The sequence below is a fragment of the Desmodus rotundus genome, chromosome 6 (assembly GCF_022682495.2).
Source record: "Desmodus rotundus isolate HL8 chromosome 6, HLdesRot8A.1, whole genome shotgun sequence".
In the NCBI taxonomy this organism is placed as follows: Eukaryota; Metazoa; Chordata; class Mammalia; order Chiroptera; family Phyllostomidae; genus Desmodus; species Desmodus rotundus.
In genome coordinates, this window is record NC_071392.1 from 131,415,013 (window position 1) to 131,440,524 (window position 25,512).

A 25,512-nucleotide genomic window follows, 5' to 3' on the forward strand; every position below is an offset into this window, starting at 1 on the left:
TTTTTTTGTTTCCCTGGATGAAAAAATCCTCAAAGGGAAACCTTCTGCCCTGTGGAAGAGGTAAAGCAAAAAACAGAAGAGACACTAAAAGGCATCAAAATTGAAGAGTTCAAAAACTCCACTCTTTGAGCAGTGGAAAAAACATATCAGTAGGTGTACTGCATCAAATGGAGAGTACTCTGAAGGTGATTGATTTAAATCTGTAAGAATAATAACTATACAATTTTTAATAAAATCTGATGTTTTGGGGGTTGTCCTCATATTGGACTTGTTTTCTTTTCAATGATCCTATGTCTTTTAATTGGAGCATTTAAGCCATTTGCATTTAAAGTTACTAATAATAGATATGTATTTATTGTAATTTTCTTTTTTTACTATGCTACTCTGTTGTTTTCTTCTTCTTCTTCTTCTCCTCTTCCTCCTTCTTCTTGCAAGCCCTTTAACATTTCTTGTAATCCTGGTTTGGTGGTAACAAACTCTAGCTTTTCTTTTCTGGGAAGTTCCTTATTTCTCCTTCAGTTTTATTTTTTTGTTGTTGTTTTTTAAAAAATACTTTATTGATTACGCTGTTAGAGTTGTCCCATTTTCCCCCCTTTGTTCCCCTCTGCCCTGTACACCCCCTCCCACCCTCATTCCCCCACCTTAGTTCATGTCCATTGGCCATATATATAAGTTCTTCGGCTTCTACATTTCTTAATACTATTCTTAACCTCCTCCTGTCTATTTTCTACCTACCATTTATGTTACTTATTCCCTGTACCTTTTCCCCCATTTGCCCCTCCCTGCTGATAAACCTCCATGTGATCTCCATTTCTGTGATTCTGTTCCTGTTCTAGTTGTTTGCTTAGTTTGTTTTTGTTTTTGTCTTTTTAGGTTCAGCTGTCGATAGTTGTGCATTTGTTGTCATTTTACTGATTGTATTTTTGATCTTTTTTTTTTAAGTAAGTCCCTTTAACATTTCACATAATAAGGACTTCGCGATGATGAACTCCTTTAACTTGACCTTAACTTGGAAGCACTTTATCTGCCCTTCCATTCTAAATGATAGCTTTGCTGGATACAGTAATCTTGGATGGAGGTCCTTGCCTTTCATGACTTTGAGTACTTCTCTCCAGCCCCTTCTTGCCTGCAAAGTTTCTTTTGAGAAATCAGCTGATAGTCTTTTGGGAACTCCTTTGTAGGTAACTGTCTTCTTTTCTCTGCTGCTTTTAAGATTCTCTCCTTATCTTTAATCTTGGGTAATGCCATGATGATGTGTCTTGGTGTGTGCTTCCTTGAGTCCAACTTCTTTGGGACTCTCTGAGCTTTCTGGACTTCCTGGAAGTCTTTATTTCCTTTGCAAGATTAGGGAAGTTTTCCTTCATTATGTTTTCAAATAAGTTTTCAATTACTTGCTCTTCCTCTTCTCCTTCTGGTACCCCTATGATTCAGATGTTGGAACATTTAAAGTTGTCCTAGAGGTTCCTACCCCTCTCCTTATATTTTTGAATTCTTGTCTGTTCATTCTGTTCTGGTTGAATGTTTACTTCTTCCTTCTGGTCCAAATCATTGATTTGAGTCCTGGTTTCCTTACCTTCACTATTGGTTCCCTTTATGCACTTTTCATAGCCTTCACTTTTTCCTCTATTTTGTGACCATACGCAACCATTTCTGTGAGCATCCTGATTACCAGTGTTTTGAACTGTGCATCTGATAGGTTTGCTCTCTCTTCATCACTTAGTTCTATTTTTTCTGGAGCTCTGGTCTGTTCTTTCATTTGAGCCATTTTTTTCCCCAATGTGCCTGTTAGGAGCAGAGCCTTAGGTATTCACCAGGGTGGGGGCAATCCACATAGCTGTGCTGTGGCACTGTATGTGTGGTAGGGGTCTGAGGGGGAACAGTGCAACCTGCTTAGCTCTCTGCCAGCTTCCAGTCCCCTGTGCCGCTACCCACAAGCAAATCGGGCCCTTTTGGTGCTGATTCCTGGGTGGATGGTTTTGTGTATGTTCTAGGACTCTGTGGGTCTCTCCAATGAACTCTCCTGTAAGGCTGGGAGTTTCTACTGCCACCTCAACCCCCACAGGCTTTTTTAGTCAGAGGCTTGAGGCTCTATTTTCCCACATCAGATCCCTAGGTTTCACAATCTGTCTCTCTTCCCAGTTGTTCCTCCCAGTCTATCCTCATGCAAATGTGGGACTGCCCACTCCACCACCCGCTACCTTGCTAGTCCTCTTCTCTCGGCTGCCTGTATCCAACCCTCATACCAGTCTGGATGCATGTTTCTTCTTTAACTCCTTGGTTGTCAGACTTCCATACAGTTTGATTTTCTGGCAGTTCTGGGTTTTTTTTTTTTTTTTTTTTTTTTTAATTTGTTGTCCTCCTTTTGGTTGTGTGAGAAGGCACAGTGTATCCACCTATGCCTCCATCTTGGCCAGAAGTTGGTCTCCTTCAATTTTAAATGATAGCCTTGCTGGGTAAAGAGCCTTGGTTGTACCTCCTTGCTTCTTACCCCTTTGAATATTTCATGCCAACACCTTTTTTTCTGAAATGTTTCTGTTGAGAAATCTGATGACAGTGTCATGTGAGTATCCATGCCTTGTAGGTAACTAACTGCCTTTTCTTGCGGCTTTTAAGATTCTCTCCTTGTCTTTAAGCTTTTTCATTTTAATTATGATGTGTCTTGGTGTGGGCCTCTTTGCATCTATCTTTTTTAAGACACTCTGTGCTTCCTGGAATGTGTGTCTATTCCTTCACAAAGTTAGGGAAGTTTTTCATCATTATTTCCTCAGAGAAGTTCTTAATCCCTTGCTCTCTCTCTTCTCCTTCCAGGACCCCTATGATGTGGATGTTGTTATGCTTCCTGTTTTCCCAAAAGTTTCTTAAACTGTCCTCATGTTTTAAAATTGTCTTTTCTTTTTGCTACTCTGATTGGGTGTTTTTTTATACCTTGTCTTTCAAATAACTGATTTGAGTCTCTGCTTCATCTAAACTACTGTTTATTTTTTCCAATATATTCTTTATTTCAGATATTGTATTCTTCATATCCGACTGATTCTTTATTATGATTTCTATGTCCTTTTTCATGCTGTTGAGCATCCTTATAATCATTACTTTGATATTTATATCTGATAAATTGCTTGCCTGCATTTCATGTAGTTCTTCTTCTGGAGAATTCTCTTGTTATTTCATTTGGGCTTGTTTCATTGTCTCCCCATTTTGGCTGCCTCTTTGTGTTTATTTCTTTGTATTAGGTAGAGCTTCTGTGACTCATGAATTTGGTAGGGTTGCCTTATGTAGTAGGTGTCTTGTGAGACCCAGTGGCTCAGTCTCTCTGATCACCTGAGCTGGGTGTTCTAGGAATGTTCCTTTGCACCTGTGTTGCCCACCTACTGTAATTGAGTCTTGATTGCCATTGTCTCATTTATGTAGGGGATTGACTCTCAGGTTGGCTTATTGTGAGGCTGTCCTCACACAGTGTGCAAGCCCTTCTGCAAGTGCTGATCACATGAAGTGGAATTTGCCTCAGCAGGACTTTACGGCTTTTGAGATTTCCCTGTGGATATGCTGCTTGTGGAGCTTATTTGATTCAGTTCTGTTTTTATCTGAAGCTGACCACTGGGTGTGTCAATTCTGGAACTCTTTGGAAAGACCCCGGTGCACCCCTATGTCAGATGCTGCCTGTTCCTGGCTTGTGCAACTTGTTTGGACCTATCAGTAGTTCACAGCTTATGGCTCCTTCTACTGGGCCTGGGTCATGCAGAAAGGACTAAGTTACACAGCAAGGTCATCTTTTACTAGCACCGAGGGTGGGCCAACAAAAGTCTTAAAGTGCCCAGAGATCCGCCTCCACCTGTAGGCTGCCTATTAGGCTTAGTCACTAAAAGAGTCTCCAACTGTCCTCCTCATCAGGGCTTAAGCTCCACAGGGTGGAGCGAGAGAGAGTCCTGCAGGTGGGCCTATTTCTTCTTCCCTGGCTGATGTTGCATGGAGAGCAGTGCTCTACTGGAGAAAGATGGCTTCTGCAGTATGGTAAAATTACTCAGCACAGGGATTCTGGTGGCTGAACCTTTGACTCTCTCCTCAGAGATAGCCCCAGACTTTGCTCACACAGCTCTAGTCCACTCTGTCTGTCCACGGGAGCCCAGGGTAAGTGGCTGCAAACAAAATTTTTTTGAATTGGACCTTTAAGACAGTGACTATGGCTCTAGCAGTCTCTCCTTGGTGGACAGAAACCCCGCTGCTTTTCACAGATGGATATTATGTGGGCACCTTTCCTGGTTTTGGTGCTCTGGGCTGGGGATCCAGCTTTGGGTTTAGACCCCACACTTCTCAGGGGGAGCTCCCCCACAGATGAGATGTACCTCCAGAACTTCAGCTGCTACGCATGGGAGCCCAGCTAGCCCTCTCGCACCTCTGCATTTCCTCCCAATCTCAATGTGGCTTCTTCTATATGTCCTTGGTAATAAGGCTTCTCTCTAGCTAGTCTTCAGTTGGTTATTTGGGATGATTTTTCTATAATTGTAATTCCAGTTTGGTCCTGGGAGGAGGTTAGTGTAGCTTCCACCTAAAACAGTGCCATTGTGGATCTCCACCTCTTTTTCCCTTGAATGTTTACTCCCTTAATCATTAAGCCCTCAGGACGATGAGGTTGTGGCCAGCCTCAAATAATCTTAGTCACAAATCATTGTGTCTGTTGACTAAAGAGACAGAGTTTTAATCAAACTAAAGATAACATCTAAGCCTCAGTTGTGTTTCATCTCGAGATGCAGAAAACTGGCCTAACCCAAATTAGCTTTGGATTTTTTAAAGGGCTTTAAAAATTCTAATGCTACCTGGTTGATTCCTTTATTTTTAAAACATTTGGTTTTGTATATCTTCTAATTTCAAATATTTATTTAAAATTTATTTATTTTTAAATTATAATTGAAGTCAATATTGTATTAGTTTCAGCTGTATAACATAGTGATTGACATTTATATAACTTATGAAATGATCACCATGATAAGTCTAGTAACTATCACTGTACAAAGTTATTACAATATTATTGACTGTATTCCCTGTGCTGTATATGACATCCCTGTGACTTATTTGTAATTGGAAATTTCTACTTCTTATTTTCCTTCACCTTTTTTGTCTAACACCTTTATCCCCACCCCTCTGGCAACTATCAGTTTATACTCTATATCCATGAATCCATTTCTTTGTTCATTTGTTTTGTTTCTTAGATTTCACATATAAGTGAAATCATGTAGTTTTTATTTTTCTTTTCCTGACTTATTTCATTTAGCATAACACTCATCCATGTTGTTGCAAATGGCAAGATTTCATTCATATATATAGAAAAATAAAATACTGTCCAAAAAGTATCAAGCCAGCCATGTAATATGAAAAAGAGACATTTATTGAAGAAGATACAAGTTACAATAAATATTGTACATAGGTCAATGGCACCTCAGTCACCTTCAAAGTAGGCACCTTGGGACCTCACATACAGTTCTACCAATTGCCATCAACTGCCCTATTGTATTTTCCTGAATCTTATCGACAGTATGAAATCTCTTCCCTTTCAAAGGACTGACTAGTACAGTGAAGTTGTCATTGTTCATGCATGTATATTCCAATCCACTTTCCTTGGCTGCCAGGTTACATTGATATCGCGCAAACCATTCTTGTTATATTAACAATGGCTGGACTTTTTCTGGACAGATCTTTCCAGAAATATATATATACATATGTGAGTGTGTATAAAATCATCTTCCTTATTTATTGATGGGCATCTAGGTTGTTTCCGTATCATGGCTATTGTAAATAATGCTGCAATGAACATAGGGGTGTTTATATCTCTCCAAATTAGTGTTTGGGATTTCTTCAGATAAAATACCCAGATGTGGGATTGCTAGATCATATTGTAGTTCTAGTTTTTATTTTTTGAAGAATCTTTGTACTGTTTTCCATTGTGACTGCACCAATTTGCAATCCTGCCAACAGTACATGAAGGTTCCCTTTTCTCCATATCCTCACGGACACTTGTTACTTGTTGAATTTTTGATAATAGTCATTCTGACAGGTGTGAGGTGTTATCCCATTGTGATTTTGATTTGCATTTTCCTGATGATCAAAGATGTTGTGAAACTTTTTGTGTGTCTGTTGGCCATCTGTATGTCTTCATTGGGGAAGTGTCTATTCATGTCTTCTGCCCTTGTTTTATTTTTTGTTTGTTTTTTGATGTTGCGTTACATGAGTTCCTTATATATTTTGTTTGTCAACCTCTTATTTGATATATCATTTGCAAATATCTTCTCCCATTCAGTAGGTTGCCTTTTTGTTTCATTAATGGTTTCCTTTGCTGTGGAAAATGTTTTTAGTTTGCTGTAACTCCACTTTTTTATTTTGCCTTTTGTTTATCTTGCCTGAGAAGACATATCCAGAAAAAATATCGGTAAGATTAATGTCAGAGTATTTACTGCCTGTGTTTTCTTCTAGGAGTTTTTTGGTTTCAGGTCTTATATTTAAGTTTTTAATCCATTTTTGAGTTTATTTTTGCATATGGTGTAAGAAAGTGGCCTAGTTTCATTTTTTTTGCCTTGTATCTATCTAGTTTTAGTTGATTTCTTTCTTGATTGTATTTATTAACTTGCTAATATTTTTAATAAATTTAATGTCTTCATTTTTTGCTTTCACTACATCTGATCAATACTTTGAAAATATTTGTTTTATTTATTGAGGGCTATAGAATTTTTTTAAAGTTAGTGTAACACAGAACTTTCCATATACATTAGAATTTGGCCTCAGAATAATTCCAGTAGAGAGTATACCATGCACATCAATATCCCATGGCCACTGGGCATCATGGAATTGATTTAGCCATTTCTGTGGGCACAAAAAAACCCCAAGGGCCCCATGCATTGAAGAAGTGACAGTAACTGTGTGTTACAGAGCTTCCAAGAGGATACATTAACAATGAGAAAACCAAGAACACAGAAAGAAAGACAAGAGGTGAAAGTGGGCATCTCTTTCTAACATCTCTCATGTTTAAGAGGCAAAATTTCTCATAGACTTTTAGGTATCTATTTTTTGCTTCTCTAAAATTGATGAAAAATTAAAAAGAACTGTAATTGTATTTATTCTCAAGGTACTGTAGATTGGGTAGCAACTGTACTATTGTCCCATCAAACACCCAAAAAGAACTAGCCAGAGAGGAAACACAGCACTGGGGGAAGCAAAGTCAAGGGACACAGTGTTTTGAAAAGAGTAGACAGATGTGTTTTCCTTCCTTTTCCTTGTAAATGAGGTTCCCCGCTGCCGTATCATCATTATGGTCCTAGGGAAGATGTGGGGAAAATGTGAGTGAAGAAGGAGATGCCTGGCAGGAAGAAAGATGAAATAAAACCCTCAGGTTAGAAGAGTCACTGGAAGACAGAAGAGGGACAGATGTGGGGGACACCAGAGGCCACACTTGGTGTTCTGGCTCCCTGCTACCAGCTAGAATCCTTGGGGTGGGAGATAAATTGATGCAAAAACTGGAAGCCATGAGGGCCTGTGCTCTGGGTCCCTTGTGGGAATTCTGGAAGGAGACTGCTGTACAGGATGGCTCCAGGTCTTCACAAGCATGCTGTAGCTGAGTAGAAGGGCCAACCAGGGATGGTCATGCATTAGAAGATGGAAGGAGTTAATTTAAGGTGTCACTTACCACAGGAGGAGTGAAAAAGAGAGTTGTGTGGGTGTCCATTGGGTTGACCAGGAGAATCTTGGAAGAGGTGATATGAGCCTGCCCTAGAGGTTGTAAGAGAACAGCTTCATCCAGGAGGGCAGAGGGGTCATGATTTTAGGTCTTAACAGTATTGACAGTTCCTGCAGATCTTAGGAATTATCTCTTTCTGGCTTTCTGAGTAAGACTTGAGGGGTCTGTAAGTGCTTGTGAGAGCTGAGGTAAGGCCAAGTCAGCCAGGAAGGGCCTCTTGCCCGTGAGCAATAGAGTGCCCCTCACAGGTGTGTACCAGAGCCCAGGTGCTGATTCACACCAGAGAGGCCACTGAGAACTCAGACAGCTGTTTTGACACCAAGATGAGACACACCTCACGAGATGTGACTGTGCATTCAAGATTTACCCAGCTGCTTACTCAGCAGGATGGAGGTTTATGAGGAAATTTGGATGGGTCTATGGAAATGCAGAAGCCACATTTTTGGGGGGTATAGTTATGTAGTACCATCTGGGTTTTTGACTAGTTGTAGGAGAAAAATTATTCATTTTTTGACAGTTAGGTGTCCACTTGCAATTATTCAAATCAGAGATTGTGTAGTAGAGGCATGGTGGCTGGTGCTGACATCCGGGTATGGATGGATATAAGTGAGGGGTCTTCTGAGCATTCATTCTGGCTACCTCTGAGACACCCACAGCCAGCTAAGGACCAGGGAAGGGCTGTGGCACCCCAATTCTGGGATTTTAGCCATGGTCCCAGATTGTGGACCCAAATAGGGGGCTAGACTAAAGGACAGCTATTACTCCAGTTATTTATTTGGGGGTTTTGTTGTCCATGGGCTTTTGTTGTCCCTTCTGATGAAATTTGTCATCCCAGCAGACCCACAAAATCACCACCCAATATTCAAATTTCTTTAAGAGCTTAATTAAGTAATGACAAACAGAAAGTGACCTTGGCATTTGCTCTGCTCCACAGAAAAACAGCAGTCACTACCCCTCCATGAAGGGAACTGCAGTTTTCATTTGCTTTTCTTTAAATAAAAGAAAGAGCCCTAGGGAGCCTGACAGACCCTAAGAGAGAAGCTTTGAGTTTTCAAGGCATGAGAGGGAAAGAAAAGGCAAAAGAAAATGGAATGAGAAACTTCATGATATTGGGCATATTTTTCTTTGAAAATGACTCAAATCTTCTTCATGGTTCAGAGGACATTCCCAGGATATTGACATTTTTCTATCACACTGCAAATGTTGGTTCTTATTTATTAAATGAATATGAAACTGCTAAAATTAACCTGTGTTTTGTCCTCTGTTTCATTCCTTTCATGATCCCTCAACTCATTGGGAAGATTTTTTCCCCTTTCTGGCTCACAGCTAAAGGAGCTAGGGCAACTTCTCACTGAAAGAATGTGGTTTCTGCTTTTGGTTGCAGGCATTGCCTACTTTAAATATTTACTTAACTGTCTTCATTAGGGTGTAAGAGGACCATGCTCCTAAGCAGCGCTTCACATTTCTGTCCTCAAATGTCAACACACTTGAAAAACAAACAAGGAGATTGTTTTGGAAGCTGACATCTACTTGACCTTTATCTGAATAGTAAGACATGCCCTGGCTGAGTACATTTCTTCTTACTAAGCTAAAGCAGTTGTGTGTGTGTGTGTGTGTGTGTGTGTGTATTCTACTGAAAAGAAATTCCATCACTTTTCACTTTTTTTTCCTTGTAGAACATAGAATCACTTTCATTCCCAGAGCTTCACTTTGCTTCCCTGTGTCAACATTGATCTCTATGTACTGGTTTTTTTGTGGTATAAAACTGGCTGTGCCTCTGAGGTGATGTATTTTTTTTTAACTGAAAATAATTTTTTAGTGGTTGCCCTGGAGTTGGCAATATACACTTTAAACTAACCTGAGTCCACCTTCAAATATCACTATACCACTTCATATGTATTACAGGTACCTTACAGAAGCGTATACCACATCCTACCCTCCATTCCTTAACACTACCTGTCATTAATTTCACTTTTCATATGCTATATAAATGAATACATTGTTACTATTATCTTATAAATATTTTAGATGAATTAAGAATTAAAAAGATCTTATTTTACCTTAATTTCTTCTCTGATGCTCTTCAGTTCACTATGTGAATCCAAATTTCTGACTTATATTGTGTTCCTTCTGCCTGAAGAACTACTTTTTAGCACTTCTTGCAGTGCAGATGTAAGAAAGTCTTTATTTCTCCTTCACTTTTGAGACATAATTTTGGTAGTATAGAATTCTCAGTGTTTTTTTTTCTTTCAATACTTTAAATATTTTATTCTATTCTCTTCTTGTTTGCATAGTTTCTTCTGAAAAGCCCTCTGTAATTCTAATCCTCATTCCTCTGTAGGTAAGGTGGGTTCATGGCTATCCCATGTGTACCCCTTCCAGCCTCACCACCCTGATCCCAGACTTCTTACAAGATTTTCTGGTTTTTTGCAGCTTGTATATGATTTGCCTAGGTATGATTCCTGCTTGGTATTCTCTAAGCTTCCTGGATCTGTGATTTGGCATTTTCTGTCATTAAGTTTGGAATGTTCTAGTCCATTCATTACTTGGAATGTTTCTTCTCTACTCTGTCCTTTCTCTTTCTGATATTCTAGTTATATGAATATTAAACCTGTTGTAGTTGCCCCATAGGTCTTGGACGGTCTGTTACTTTTTCTCCCATTCTTCTCTCTCTTTGAATTCAGTTTGGAAAGTTTGTATTGACCCATCTTCAAGCCCACTGATTCATCCCTCGACTGTGTCCATCAAAGCATTCTTCATTTCTATTACAGTGCTTTTATTTTATTTCTAGCGTTTCCTTTGGTTCTTTCTTGGAGTTTTCATCTCTGCTTACATTATCCATCTCTGCTTGCATATTGTCTACTTTCCTCATTAGAGCTTTTAACATATTAATCATACTTATTTTACTTGGCCTGATAATTTCAACATCTGTGTCATATCTAAGTTCCATTCTGAGCATTGCTTTGGGTTTTCTGAGCTTCTGGAATCTTTAAATGTATGTTTTCTGGTACATTTGGGAAACTTTAAGCAATATTTTTTCAAATATTATTTCCTGCCCCATTCTTTCTCTTCTTACCTGTAGGTAAGTGGAAAAGAACCAGTCAGAACAGCTGAGGGAAAAAAGAAAATCCAAAAAAATGAGTTTAAGGGACTTTTGGGGACAATATCAAGTATACTAACTTCACACTATAGGGGTACCAAAAGGAGGAGAGAAAGTAAGAAGTTGAAAATCTATTTGAAGAAATAATGACTGAAAACTTTTTAAAGCTGGCAAAGAAAGTAGACATACAAGTTCAGGAAGTGTAAAGAGTCCCAAACAAGAGGAGCCCAAAGGAGGCCCATACTGAGGCACATCATAATTACTTGCCAAAGGTTAAAGACAAAGAGAGAATCTTAAAAGCAGCAAAAGGAAAGCAGTTACCTACAAGGGAGCTCCCATAAGACTGTCAACTGATTTCTCAACAGAAACTCTGCAGGGCAGAAGGGATTGGAACAAAATATTCAAAGTGATGAAAGGCAAGGACCTACAACCAAGATTACTCTATCCAGCAAAGTTATTATTTAGAATTGAAGGACAGAAAAAAGCTTCCCAGACAAGAAAAAGCTAAAGGAGTTCATCACCATCAAACTGGTATTACAAGAAATGTTGGGAGATAACTTCCTGAAGAAGAAATAGAAGAAATAAGAAGAATGATGGAGAGGAGAAAAAGAAGAAATATGAATAAGAAAATAATATCCAAAGGAAAAGAAATCTCACTGACAAGGGCAAACATAACAAAAGCAATGGATGAACTGAAATTAAAGTTAGTACAAAGGTTAATAGGCAAAAATAGGAAGATCATGTGTAATTACAACAGTAAATGAAGAGATATATACAAACACATGCACATATACACAAGAAGCAAAAAAAAAAGTAACCAAACATGTTGAGGGGGTGAGTAAAAATGGTAGTGATTATGGAATGTGTTCAACTTAAAACCATCAACTTAAAATATACTGCTATAAACATAGCTTGGTATATATGAAGCACATGATAATCAGAAACCAAAAATCTACAAGAGATATGCAAGAAATAAAGAGAAAGGAATGCAAACGCAACAATACAGAAAATCATTAACATAGAAGAGAGCAAGAGAATAACAGAGAATTACAAAAACAATCAGAAAACAAGTAATGAAATAGCAATAACTATATACCTATCAATTAATTTAAATGTAAATGGATTAAATGCACTAATCAAAAGACAAATGGCTAAAGAAGATGTGTTACATATAGACAATGGAATATTACTCAGCCATAAAAAAGAACGAAATATTACTATTTGTGACAACATGGATGGACCTAGCGGGTATTATGCTAAGTGGCATAAGTCAGAGAAAGACAAATACCATATGATTTTACTTATATGTGCAATCTAAAGAATGAAATAAATGAACAAACAAAACTGAAACAAACTCATAGATACAGAGAACAGACTGATGGTTACCAGGGTACTTGGAAGGGTATTCAGGGGCTGTGTGGAAAAGATGAGGGGATTAAGAAGCACAAATGGGCAGTTACAAAATAATCACAGGGATGTAAAGTACAGTTGAGAGAATATAGTCAATCATATTATAACTCATTTTATTTTATTTTCTTGCTTTTTAAAAATATATTTATTGATTATGCTATTACAGTTGTCCCATTTCCCCCCCTTCCCTCAACTCCATCCTACCCACCCCCTCCCTCCCACATTCCCCCCCTATAGTTCATGTCCATGGGTCATACTTATAAGTTCTTTGGCTTCTACATTTCCTACACTATTCTTATCCTCCCCCTGTCTTATTTTCCATCTATCATTTATGCTATTTATTCTCTGTACCTTTTTCCCCTCTCTCCCCCTCCCACTCCCCTATTGATAACCCTCCATGTGATCTCTATTTCTGTGGTTCTGTTTCTGTTCTAGTTGTTTGCTTAGTTTGCTTTTGTTTTAGGTTAATAACTGAGTTTGCTATTATTTTTACTGTTCATATATTTGATCTTCTTTTTCTTAGATAAGTCCCTTTAACATTTCATATAATAATGGCTTGGTGATGATGAACTCCTTTAACTTGACCTTATCTGAGAAGCACTTTATCTGCCCTTCCATTCTAAATGATAGCTTTGCTGGATACAGTAATCTTGGATGGAGGTCCTTGCCTTTCATGACTTTGAATACTTCTTGCCAGTCCCTTCTTGCCTGTAAGGTCTCTTTTGAGAAATCAGCTGACAGTCTTCTGGGAACTCCTTTGTAGGTGACTTATGTCCTTTTCTCTTGCTGCTTCTAAGATTCTCTCCTTCTGCTAAATCTTGGGTAATGTAATTATGATGTGCCTTGGTGTGTTCCTCCTTGGGTCCAGCTTCTTTGGGACTCTCTGAGCTTCCTGGACTTCCTGGAAGTCTATTTCCTTTGCCAGACTGGGGAAGTTCTCCTTCATTATTTGTTCAAATAAAATTTCAATTTTTTGTTCTTCCACTTCTCCTTCTGGCACCCCTATAGTTCGGATGTTGGAACATTCAAGATGTCCTGGAGGTTCCTAAGCCTCTCCTCATTTTTCTGAATTCTTGTTTCTTCATCTTTTCTGGTTGGATGTTTCTTTCTTCCTTCTGGTCCACACCATTGACTTGAGTCCCAGTTTCCTTCGCATCACTATTGATTCCCTGTACATTTTCCTTTGTTTCTCCTAGCATAGCCTTCATTTTTTCATCTAGTTTTCCACCAAATTCAACCAATTCTGTGAGTGTCCTAATTACCAGTATTTTGAACTGTGCATCTGATAGGTTGGCTATCTCTTCCTCGCTTAGTTGTATTTTTTCTGGAGCTTTGAAGTGTTCTGTCATTTGGGCCATTTGTTTTATTTTTTTTTTTGTCTTGGCGGGTCTATTACTTAAAGGGGCGGAGCCTTAGGTGTTCCCCGGGGTGGGGTTATGCTGGTTGTTACGCTGTGACGCTGTATGTGGGGGAGGGGCTGAGAAGGAGCAATGGCACCTGCTCTACTCTCCACCGGGTCCCGGTCACTCCCTCTGCTACCCACAATCAAACTGGGTCCCCCTGGTACTGATTCCCGAGTGGGCGGGCCCGCCCACGCTCCAGGCCCCTGTGGGTCTCCCCAACAACCTCTCCTGTGAGGCTGGGAGTCTCTCCTGTTGCCGCCCCAACCCCCACGGGTGTCCCCACTCAGAGGCTTGAGGCTCCATTTCCCGGGGCTGGAGCCCTGGGTTACGCGGTCTGCTTCACTCTCCGCCACTTGTCCTGGTCCATCCGTGTGCAAATGTGGGGCCACGTGGTGCTACCCGCCGCTCTGCCCGCCCTGCTCTCCACCGCTCTGCTTCCGGCCCTCTCGGTTCATCTGTGTGCGACTGTAGGGCTGCAGGGTCTGCCAGTGGTCAGACTGCCCACCCCGACCATCCCACGCTCTGCCGGTCTTGGTCTTGGTCTGGGTCCTGCCACGGCCACGCAAGTCCTCTCCACTCCGGCTGCCCGTCTCTGCCCCTCCCACCAGTCTGTATGAATGTTTTTTTTTTATCTACTTGGTGTCGGACTACCTTGCCGTTCGATTTTCTGTCAGTTTTGGTTGTGCAAGGAGGCTCAGTGTGTCTACCTACACCGCCATCTTGGTTCTACGAGTCAATCATATTATAATTCTTTGTACTGTTAGGTGGGTACAAGACTTGCCAAAGGAAAAATAAAATAAAACATTAAAAAATAATTAAAATTGAATGAAATTTAAAATTCATTTCCTCCATCACAGTAGCCACATCTCAAGTGCTCAAGAGCTACATATGGCTAGTGGTTGCAGAACAATTCTATCATTGTAAAGAGTTTACTTGGACAGCATTAAGTAGAGGGACTGAATTAAGATTTTGAGACCATCATTAGAACCACTGTAAGTTCTATAAGATTGACATGGTTAAAATATACATATATACATGAGAAATAGATGGGGTAGAATTTAAGCCAAAAAACTAGTTGCTTTCAAAGTTTCTTCCTTCCCCTATTAGGTAACATCAGGTTTTTTCCTGCTTGCTTTATTATATCACACCAAACTTTACTTTATTAATTAGAAAATTGAATCAGTGTCCCCATGTACTCATCACCAAGCAGGCACCATCAACATTCAAGCACAGGAAGAGATTCTCTATTTTGACAACCCAGTGGAGAGCTCACTGGAATCTCTAACAGTGCTAGAAGGTCTGAGTGAATCCTTCATTAATTATTGACTTTCCAGCAACTTTCATGTTTTTCATAGAATAGCCTTCCTTTTCTAGGTAGATGAATTCAGATTAGATCCCCAGCCATGACCTGAAATAAATAAATGACTCTTTTGAGAGTCATTTGGAGAGCGGTCAGTGGTTTCGGTATATCTTAACTCTAGCACTTACCTCTTGTAGTTGCTCTAATGGCCTGAAGCCAGAAGCAGATCAGCTGGAAGTCAGCAATTTTGAGTGACTCAGCGTTTCAACAGACTGTTGAGGGCTCCTGGTCGTGCACTGTTCCCCAATGTTTCCCTGATGTTTCCAGGGAGTTAAAAAGAGCCACTCCAGCAGCTTCTTTCATTAGGCTAGGAAGTTGTGGTGCTAAGTTATCAGATACTTCTTACTGCTGCCTGTCAGATGTCCCTAGCCTACAGGCCATGTCTGGCTCTCAGATAGCTCATCTGGCTCACTCACAAGAACATAAAAAAAATTGCATTTGGAAATAGATGTTGTCTTCTCAGAGGGACGCACATTTCCTGTTTTCCGGGGTTTCTAAATTTTAAGCTTCAGTGGCCTACTCTTCTAGAAAAACATGTGTTTATCAGCTTGAACATGACTCCTCCTCACATCTCATCTGGCAAATGGACCCACCTCCCCGCTCATGCTTCCAGCCATGTGAACCTCATGATCTCCACCTGCTCCCAGTCGATAGCCAGCAACCTGGCTCCTAGGTTTTTCTATAGTTATGTTTAAGAAGATGAGAGGGAACATTTGTTAAAAGTGAGGTTTAAAATTAAAAGCATCTACTGACCAATCCATGTATTGTGATGGGGCAGTGGCTTACGGCTGGACAAAAGGCTCTGGAATGCAGTTTGGAAGCTAATGACTCATAATACTAATGTTGACATTATGATTAGGCCTCCCCATTAGAGTTCCCAGTAGTAGCACAGTTAGTTCTTATTTATTTAGTTATAAATTGAATCTATCAGGGTTACATTTGTTAATAAAATTATATAGGTTTCAGGTGTACATTTCTATAATACATCATCTGTATATTGTACTGAGTTCACCACCCCAAGTCTAGTATCCTTCCATCACCATATATTTCCCCTTTACCTTCTTCTACCTTTCCCCACCGCCCTTTCTCTCTGGTAATCACCATGCTCTTGTCTATGTCTATGAATTTTATTTTTCTTCGCTTAATGCCTCACTACTTTCACCTTTTCACCTAGCCCCCAAACCCCCTCCCCTCTGACAGTTGTCAGTCTGTTTTCTTTATCTATGAGTTTGTTTCTATTTTGTTTATTAGTTTATTTTGTTCATTAGATTCCACATATAAGTGAAATCATATGGTACTTGTCTTTCTCTGACTGGTTTATTTCACTTTGCATAGTACTCTCCAGGTCCATCCATGCTGTCACAAAAGGTAAGGTTTCCTTCTTTTTTAAGGCTGAGTAGTATTCCATTGTGTAAATGTACCACAGCTTTTTTTATCCACCCATCTACTGATGGGCACTTGGGCTGTTTTGGAGCACAGTTAGTTCTGAAAACATATTTAGTTGTAAACCCCAGGTTAAATGCTTTATAACGTCCCTATGCCTGAGTGGTTTACCTAAAAACTTTGAGAACTCCTGGGCTAAAACCTCTCAGAATTCCTTCCAATTCTCTGATTCTGTAGGAGGGAACTAGAATTCCTAAATCATCTTTCTCATATAAAATTTCTTTTAAAAGCTATTTTTATTACAAATTTAATGTTCATTTATTACAGAAAATTTCAAAGATGCCAAAATACTAAAAAAAAATAGAAGTCATCTGCCATCTCATTATACTAAGACAGTAATTATTAACATAATGCTTTTATAACATTTTCTCTAAGAAGTTAATTCTGTTCTCTTTCCAAAGTTAGAGATATACTGTATATATAATGTTACCTGCATTTATCACTTAACAGAATATCATGAATATTTTCTATATCATTTATTCTTCTATAGTAAACCTTCATTTCCACCTGCACATCAAATATATGAAACATACATTTATTATCCCAATGCATTAAAACATGTAGAATATTTAATAATAAGTGTAAAAGAATAATGTATTCAAGTAGAATCTCAAAGCTCATTTTGAGTCCAAAAACAAAGGTTTTAGTTTATACCAAGAAGATGGAGTTTGCCAAAGGTCACTCTGAGAACCAATTTCAGGATTTCAGTTACTAGTATTGCAGCTGAGAAGAGAAGTAATAATAGGCCTTAGAGTTCTTATGTGTGGGTTCGCGTCTTGATTAAAATACAGGAAAAAAATGAACTGCTTCTCGCGACTTACAAATGGAAGTAATATGGTTTCCAGGAATTATGTTTTCTCTTCTCTACCCTCTGGTGGTCTTTTAGGTATCTCTTAGTAAGTGATTTAGGACCTTGACAGGTGGGTTTCAGAGCATGAGGGTAGGCCTTAGGGAAAGTTTCAGTCTCTTGTTTGGGTCCAGAGAGAACCAAAGAACATGGAGGAAGTCGCAATTAGCCTTTATTTAGTGGGCCTGTGGACCTCAGTATCAAGCTGGGATTAAGAATGGAAGGCTATTAATTCCATTGAGGCATCTGCTCATTATTAATTCCTTAAGAATGTGGCCTGTGTTGAGTGCATCTGGAAGCATTTTCACAGACATGGCATCACCACATGCAACCCCCTGTTACCATAATCTTTGACTTTTACTGAAGTTCATCCAATTAGAATTTGGATCTAAGGGAACAGAAACTGCTCTGTTAAGTTTAGGATTTAGTTAAACTCTTGGATGGCAAATACCTGCCTCACAAATCTTGGCAAGACAAGCTGGTTTTGTTGTAGCCTCAGATTACAGAGGGAAACTCAAGACACTTGGACATTTTATGTCAAAGGATGTACCCTACCTCAGGCAGTATTGAAAATATCCCAAGAACCAGTGGTTAGTTTATTCCCTGTCCCTATGCTTTCTTTAGTCTGGCACCTTTCTGCCTCCCTTTATGGTAAAAGGATTTGGAAATGAGGCTTTGTATCTGTTATCAAGGAATTAGTCCATTTCATCTCTTGTCTAGAATGTGGGCATAAAGTTGTTTGTGATATATTTTTTATCCTTTAAATATCTATAAAATCTCTACTGATGTTGCCTGTTAGATTCCTGGTATTTGTAACTTTTGTCTTTTTTTTTCTTGTCTGGCGAGAGGTTTATTGATTTTTGGGGGGGGTTGGTTTGTTTTAAAATTGATTTTAATTTAATATAGTTTTATTTCTGTATAATGACTTTTATATGTTATGTAATGAAGTAAATGAAATCAGGTAAGAATATGGCTGACACCCATATCTTATGGATGTAGGTCTCTTTCTTTGGTCTCGGATTGTACCTTTTTCTCTTTTCTTTCCTTTCCTTTTCTTTTTCTTTGCAGTTTTTTATTGTTCAAGTACAATTGTCTCCATTTTCCCACCACCACTTTCTGCCACCCCACCCACTCCCACCTCTCACCCTTAATCCTTCCCACTTTGGCTTTGTCCTTGGGTCCTTTATACATGTTCCTTGATGACCCTTCCCCTTTCGCCCATTATCCCCCCCTCCCACCTCCCCTCTGGTTACTGTCAGTTTGTTCTTTATTTCAACATCCCTGGTTATATTTTGCTTGCTTCTTTGTTTTGTTGATTAGGTTCCACTTAAAGGTGAGATCATATAGTATTTGTCTTTCACTGCCTGGCTTATTTTCACTTAGTATAATACTCTCCAGTTCCATCCATGCTGTCACAAAGGGTAGGAGCTCCTTCTTTCTTTCTTCTGTATAGTATTCCATTGTGTAAATGTACCATTGTTTTTGGATCCACTCATTTACTGATGGACACTTAGGTTGCTTCCAGTACTTTTGACCTTTTTATTTTCCTTTTTGTTTTTCTGTTTGAAATTTCACTTTTGTTCTTGTGTTTATTATTCTCCTGCTCTGCTTGTTCTGGGTTTACTTTTATTCTTTTAGTTCCTTAGGGTGGATCAGATTATTGACTTGACAGCTTTCTTCTCTGTTTTTTTGCCAACCTCCTGTGTACTTATTGTAATATAATAAATAAACATATAAAGATAGTACATTTCAAGATCCTTTAAAAAATGGTTTTACGATCCCAGTGAGAATTTAACTTGAAAGAACAGTCTATATTCAACTGTCTGATTTAAATTAGAATCTCCAGGCTTATCTTTTAAGCACCCCACTAAGCCAGATTATTTTAAACATTTTCAAGTACTTGAAATACAAAATGTGCACAATGTAACAAAAGGAACATTAATACTGTTTGATTCTCTTAAGCAGTTCCACACAAAATTCTAAATTTTCCTGAGGTTGGTAGATAATTACTTATCCAGTAAAAAGCTAGGTGAAGATTACCATATTTTGCCATGTATTATGCGTACCAGTGGTTTTGTCCCAAACTTTCAGGAAAAAAATCTTCTGTTTTAATTTTTAAATTCAATTATTTATTTATATTTAGAAACAAAACTGATTATCATATTCCAGGGTATTATTTTGCATATGGATATCATCATTGCTTTCTAGAGTTATACTTCTAATGCATAGGCATAAATAAAAGAATTAAAACCATTTATATAGATGTGGAATTAGTACTACCCATATGTAATGCACATTCTTATTTTTCCCTAAAAAATTTGGGCAAAAAGTGTGCATTATATATGGTAAAATATGGTGGCTTCCCAAATGAATGATATGGTGGGGGTGGGGTGGGGAGAGTGAGGACCATACCTTCTTTTCTTTTAATTGTAATATGTTTTATTGATTATGATATTACATTTGTCCCATTTTTCTCTCCCCTTTATTCCCCTCCGCCCTGTACTCCCCTTCCCACCATCATTCCCCCACCTTAGTTCATGTCTGTGGGTCATATAAGTTCTTTGGCTTCCCCATTTCCATTACTATTCTTAACCTCCCCCTGTCTATTTTATACCTACAATTTATGCTTCTTATTCCTGGTACTTTTCCCCCATTCTCCTCCCTCCCACTCCCTACTGATAACCCTCTATGTCATCTCTATTTCTGTGAATCTGTTCCTGTTCTAGTTGTTTGCTTAGTTCATTTTTTGCTTTTTTAGTTTTGGTTGATAGTTGTGAGTTTGTTGTCATTTTACTGTTCGTATTTTTATCTTCTTTGTCTTAGATAAGTCCCTTTAACATTTTATGTAATAAAGGCTTCGTGATGATGAACTCCTTTAACTTGACCTTATCTGGGAAGCACTTTATCTGCCCTTCCATTCTAAATGATAGCTTTGCTGGATAGAGTATTCTTGGACATAGGTCCTTGTCTTTCATGACTTTGAGTACTTCTTTCCAGCCCCTTCTTCCCTGCAAGTTTTCTTTGGAGAAATCAGCTGGTAGCCTTATGGGAACTCCTTTGTAGGTAACTGTCTCCTTTTCTCTTGCTGCTTTTAGGATTCCCTCCTTATCTTTAATATTGGGTACTGGAATTATGATGTACCTTGGTGTGTGCTTCCTTGGGTCCAACTTCTTTGGGACTCTCTGAGCTTCCTGGACTTCCTGGAAGTCTTATTTCCTTTGCCAGATTGGGGAAGTTCTCCTTCATTATTTTTTAAAATAAGTTTACAATTTCTTGCTCTTTCTCTTCTGGCACCCCTATGATTCGGTTGTTGGAATGTTTAAAGTTATCCCGGAGGTTCCTAAGCCTCTCCTCATTTTTTTGAATTCTTGTTTCTTCATTCTGTTCTGGTTGAACGTTTATTTCTTCTTTCTGGTCCAAACTGTTGATTTGAGTCCCAGTTTCTTTCCTGTCACTATTGGTTCCATGTACATTTTCCTTTATGTCACTTTTCATAGCCTTCACTTTTTCCTCTATTTTGTGACTATACTCAACCATTTCTGTGAGCATCCTGATTACCAGTGTTTTGAACTGTTCATCCGATAGGTTGGCTATCTCTTCATCACTTAGTTGTATTTTTTTTCTGGAGCTTTGATCTGTTCTTTCATTTAGGCCATATTTCTTTGTCTTGGTGCACCTATTATGTAGTAAGAGGCAGAGCCTTAGGTATTTGCCAGGCCGGGGCAACCCATGTCACTGAGTTGTGGGTACTGTATGTGGGGTAGGGGTCTGAGAGGGACAATGCTGATTGGTCGGCTCTAGGCTGGCTTTCTGTCACTTCCTCTGCTACCCACAAGCAAATTGGACCCTTCTGGTGATTTGCAGGTGGGTGGTTTTGTGTATACTCTAGGGCCCTGTGGGTCTCTCCAATGAACTCTCCTGTGAGGCTGGGAGTTTCTTCTGTTGACTCAACACCCACTGGTTTTTTGAGTAAGAGGTTCTGTGGCTTTATTTCCCCATGCTGGAACCCTGGTTTGCAGTCTGTCTTGCTCCCCAGTTGTTCCTCCTGGTTTATCCTCACACAAATGTGAGACCACCCGCTCTGCCAGCCACCACCTCGCCTGCCCCAGTCCTCTAGCCGCTGCCTTCCTGCAAGTACTCTCTACTCCTGCTGCCTGTCTCTGCCCCCCCTTCTGGTCTGGATGAATGTTTCTTCTTTAACTCCTTGGTTGTCAGACTTCTATACAGTTTGATTTTCTGGCAGTTCTGGTTATTTTCTGTTTTTAAATTTGTTGTTGGCCTTTTGTTTCTGTGAAGAGGCAAAGTGTATCTACCTATGCCTCCATCTGGGCCAGAAGTCTCTCTTCTTTTCTAATATAAGCATTTAATGCTATGAATTTTTGTCTAAGCACTGCCTTAGGTGAATATCTCAATTTTGCTGTATTTCATTGTCATTTTTGTTCACTTTAAAATGTTTTCTAATTTGCCTTGTGACTTCTTTTTGCTGTAGAAGCCATTTAGAAGTGTGTTGTTTAATACCCAGATATTTGGTTTGGTTATCTTTTTGAATTCTTAAGTATGAAGTTCTAATAAATTAGAAATTTTTTGGTGAAAAGACATTTGAATTTATACATGACCACATTGCATATTTTTCACAGTAAAGTGAAACATTGTCATGTTATTTTCATTGTATGAACTTGAAAAAGATCATCCTCAGCTATTTTATTATGCTCAGTAATATTTTTAAATTGGATTTGAAGGCAAATATTGGGACCCTTCTGAGTTATTTCTTATTTTTGTTCTTTTTAGTGCATTATTATTGGGTGAAACTGGATTCTGAAAAATTCATGAAAGATGCTAAACACTTATACTGCTTCAAGAATTTGGAACTGAATCATGAAAAAGAAGACAGAAATAAGAAATCGGGAACCTGAAGAGCCCTGCAAAAAAACACCAAAGGAACATTACCATTTTCTGTTACTGCTGTGGTCTGAGAGAGGAAGTGGGTGCTGCCAGTGCAGGGAATGCTCCCTGTGCTCATGGCAGCAGGGCATACACCTGTGCCTCATCCACAAGAAGGCTTTGTTGGGCCCTATAATGTCTTTGCTTACTTTTGGAACAGGCTTGCCCAATATCATTTGTCATCAAGTTCTCCTTTCACACTGTGGTTTATTTATATGTATCCATTATGGATGGGTCTCAAATGCATTCATGCTATCCATGTTCTTCCCAACATTGGCCAACCCAGTGCCCATGTAAAGAGAACAATTATCAGTGATAATGTATTGTGTGGGACCTTTGCATCTTGAAAATTTTCTCTTTTTTCTAAAAAGAAATAATAAAACTCCAAACCTCACCAGGTTATTATTTTTTTTTTCAAATAACCCTCTTAATGGGAGGCACTCCCTTAGTGGCCCACATAGGCCTCTGATTCTCAAGTGAGAGACTGTATGATAATTTGTAGTCGATGACATTTTACTTGGACATGAGATGGCAGGAAAGGGGAGTGTGGGTGGGAAGGAAATCCAGTTTCAGAATGGCCAGATGACTGAGACTAAGTATGGCTGCCATATCTGGTTTATCCACCTTTGAGAGGTAGGGGTAAGGCTCAGCATGTTAGGCCATACAGATGCCCCTTTAACATGAATTGCATGGTTGTCCATATATCCAGGCCAGTATAGCTCTAGTAATAAGAAGAAAGAACCACATTCTGCCAAAGAGTTTCTCAGTTCATTTTAATCTTCTAGTGGCATAGCTATAGTTATTATTTTTAGACATTATATGATGTTAATATATTTTTATATAACATTTATAATATATTAAGTGATTATATTAAACAGAGTTATCCTCTCTTGAAATACTCCTTGCTTACCTATAGAAGAGACATCCTTATTTGGCATTTTTTATAATGCTAAAACTATCTGTGACCTTTATAATAACTCTGAGTCCCTCTAGTCTGACCCAATTGTCAACTTCAAATAGAAACATGGAAAATGTGTGAAAAAATAAAAAGCTCAAATCACATCTTCAATGTACAATTAAGTAGTTGGGATATGGAGTTGAAAAGGGGTTTGCCAGATTGCTATATGCTGAATTGATACAGATGGCCCAGTATAATGCATGATGGTTTAAATCTGGATTTGAAATCATTGCATCCAGATGCGAACCCCTGGTCAGCTCCCCCAGCTCTATGGACCACAAAGTACAAGAAGCTCTTCTGTTTGAGTTATCTAAGTAGGCTTTTACAGAGTGAATTCAAATTCACTTTGAAGTTACTTGAACCTACAGTTTTGTAAGCTAGTTGTAAGGTTGCAGACTTGCTGAACAGATTTGTCATACATTTCCCTGCCACTATATCTTATCAGCACCCGTTATTGAACAGCTGCAGCCTGTCCTTGTGGTAATGGGTAATGAGAATAGCACAGAGAGAAGAGCTAATGTGCTTGACGTTTGCATGGTGGTAATATGATAAAGTCCCTCATAACCCACAATCTAGTCCCTGGATTACATTTCAAAGGGTCTTAGACAAATTGGAGTGTGACCAGTGCCAGTCTGATCAACTCGTGGAAGGGTCTGAAAACCATAAAGGAAAAAACAAACTCTGAATATTTGAACAACATGGACAGGACACTGGGTCAGGGTCAAAACTAGGAGCAGTGGGTCTGAGTTGTGTTAATATAGATGCTGCCTTGACCAGAAGTCCAAAAATCAAGGTGTTGCAGAGCTGTGTTCCCTACCAAGGCTGTAGGGAGGATGTTTCCTTGCCTCTCTCAGCTTCTGGTGGCTCCTGGCTTTCCTTGGCTTGTGGTCACATCACTCCAGTCTCTGCCTCCATCTTTATATGGCCTCCTCTGTGTCTGTGCCTCAAATCTCCCTCTGCTTTTTCCTTATGACACCTATCATTGGATACAGGGCCCATCGTAAATCCACAACGATCTCATCTTGAGATTCTTAACCTGATTACATTTGCAAAGACCCTTTTTTCAAATAGGGCCTTACTCACAGGTTCCAGGGCTTAGGAGCACCTAGCATTGGGGGCACCATCCAATCCATGTAGACAGTGTCCTCTCCCCTTTGGAGCTGGCCCACCTCCTGAGTTGTCTTCCCAGCTTCCCTTACTGTGTTGTTGGTCATGTCTATCACTGACCTGGAACCTTGGGTGCCCTTGGAGTTCCCCGGGCAGGAGCCAAAGGCACTAATACCTTGGTAAAGCTCTCACTGGTACAAGAAGAAAATAGAATGATGGCCTTTCCCCCTTTGCTGAATTATGGCTAAGTTCCCACTCCTGCTGACTTGCTGCTTCTCCACCATCTTTAGGTCTTATAGCCCTCTTCTCCTTTCAGCTAAGGATCAGGCAGTTAACAGGGAAGACAAGACAATGTGGACCCTTCAAGAATACAGCATTGAGGATGGGGCAAGTCCACCCTCAAAACTCCAGATGGATAGCTGCTGCTGGTTGAAAGCTGATAATAAAGTCAATTCCCTCCCCCCCACCAAAACCCAAAGATGCTGGCTTGATAGAAGGTAAAGCTTTCTAACAACACCATTCACAAGCAGATGGCGATGTTGGGAGCTATTAGTGTTTGAGCAGAAGTTCTGAGCCTTATGTGTGGAGAGATTTTTATTTAATTAATTATATTTTCTCCCTCACATACAGGGAACATGATAAATGTTGGAAATTGTTTGCTACTTTTGTAGCATCGTACTGAAGGAAGGTTTTCTTTCTTTTTCTTTTTAAATTTTTATTGTTATTCAATTACAGTTGTATGCCTTTTCTCCCCATTCCTCCACCCCACCCCAGCTGAACCCACCTCCCTCCCTCACCTCCACCCTCCCCCTTGATTTTGTCCATGTGTCCTTTATAATAGTTCCTGTAATCCCCTATCCTCAGTGTCCCCTCCCCACTCCCCCCTGACTATTGTTAGATTGTTCTTAACTTCAATGTCTCTGGTTATATTTTGTTTGATTTTTTCTTCTGTTGATTATGTTCCAGTTAAAGGTGAGATCATATGGTATTTGTCCCTCACCGTCTGGCTTATTTCACTTAGCATGAGGCTCTCCAGTTCCATCCATGCTGTTGCAAAGGGTATAAGCTCCTTCTGTCTTTCTGCTGCGTAGAATTCCAATATATAAAGAACTCACACGACTGCACTCCAGGAAGACAAAGAACCCAATTAAAAAATGGGCAAAGGACTTGATCAGACACTTCTCCAAGGAAGACATACAGAGGGCCCAGAGATATATGAAAAG

At 39.3% G+C, this 25,512-nt stretch overlaps 1 protein-coding gene across 1 annotated transcript in view; it reads left to right on the forward strand.

Moving 5' to 3' along the window:
• Positions 1 to 22,618, forward strand: part of DTD1 (D-aminoacyl-tRNA deacylase 1) — a 229,272-nt gene extending 206,654 nt beyond the window's left edge. The window contains exon 6 of the mRNA XM_024559888.2: positions 22,072 to 22,618. The gene's annotated coding sequence lies outside the window, so the exon portion shown is untranslated. The remainder of the gene's footprint in view (positions 1 to 22,071) is intronic.
• The last annotated feature ends 2,894 nt before the right edge of the window (positions 22,619 to 25,512 follow it).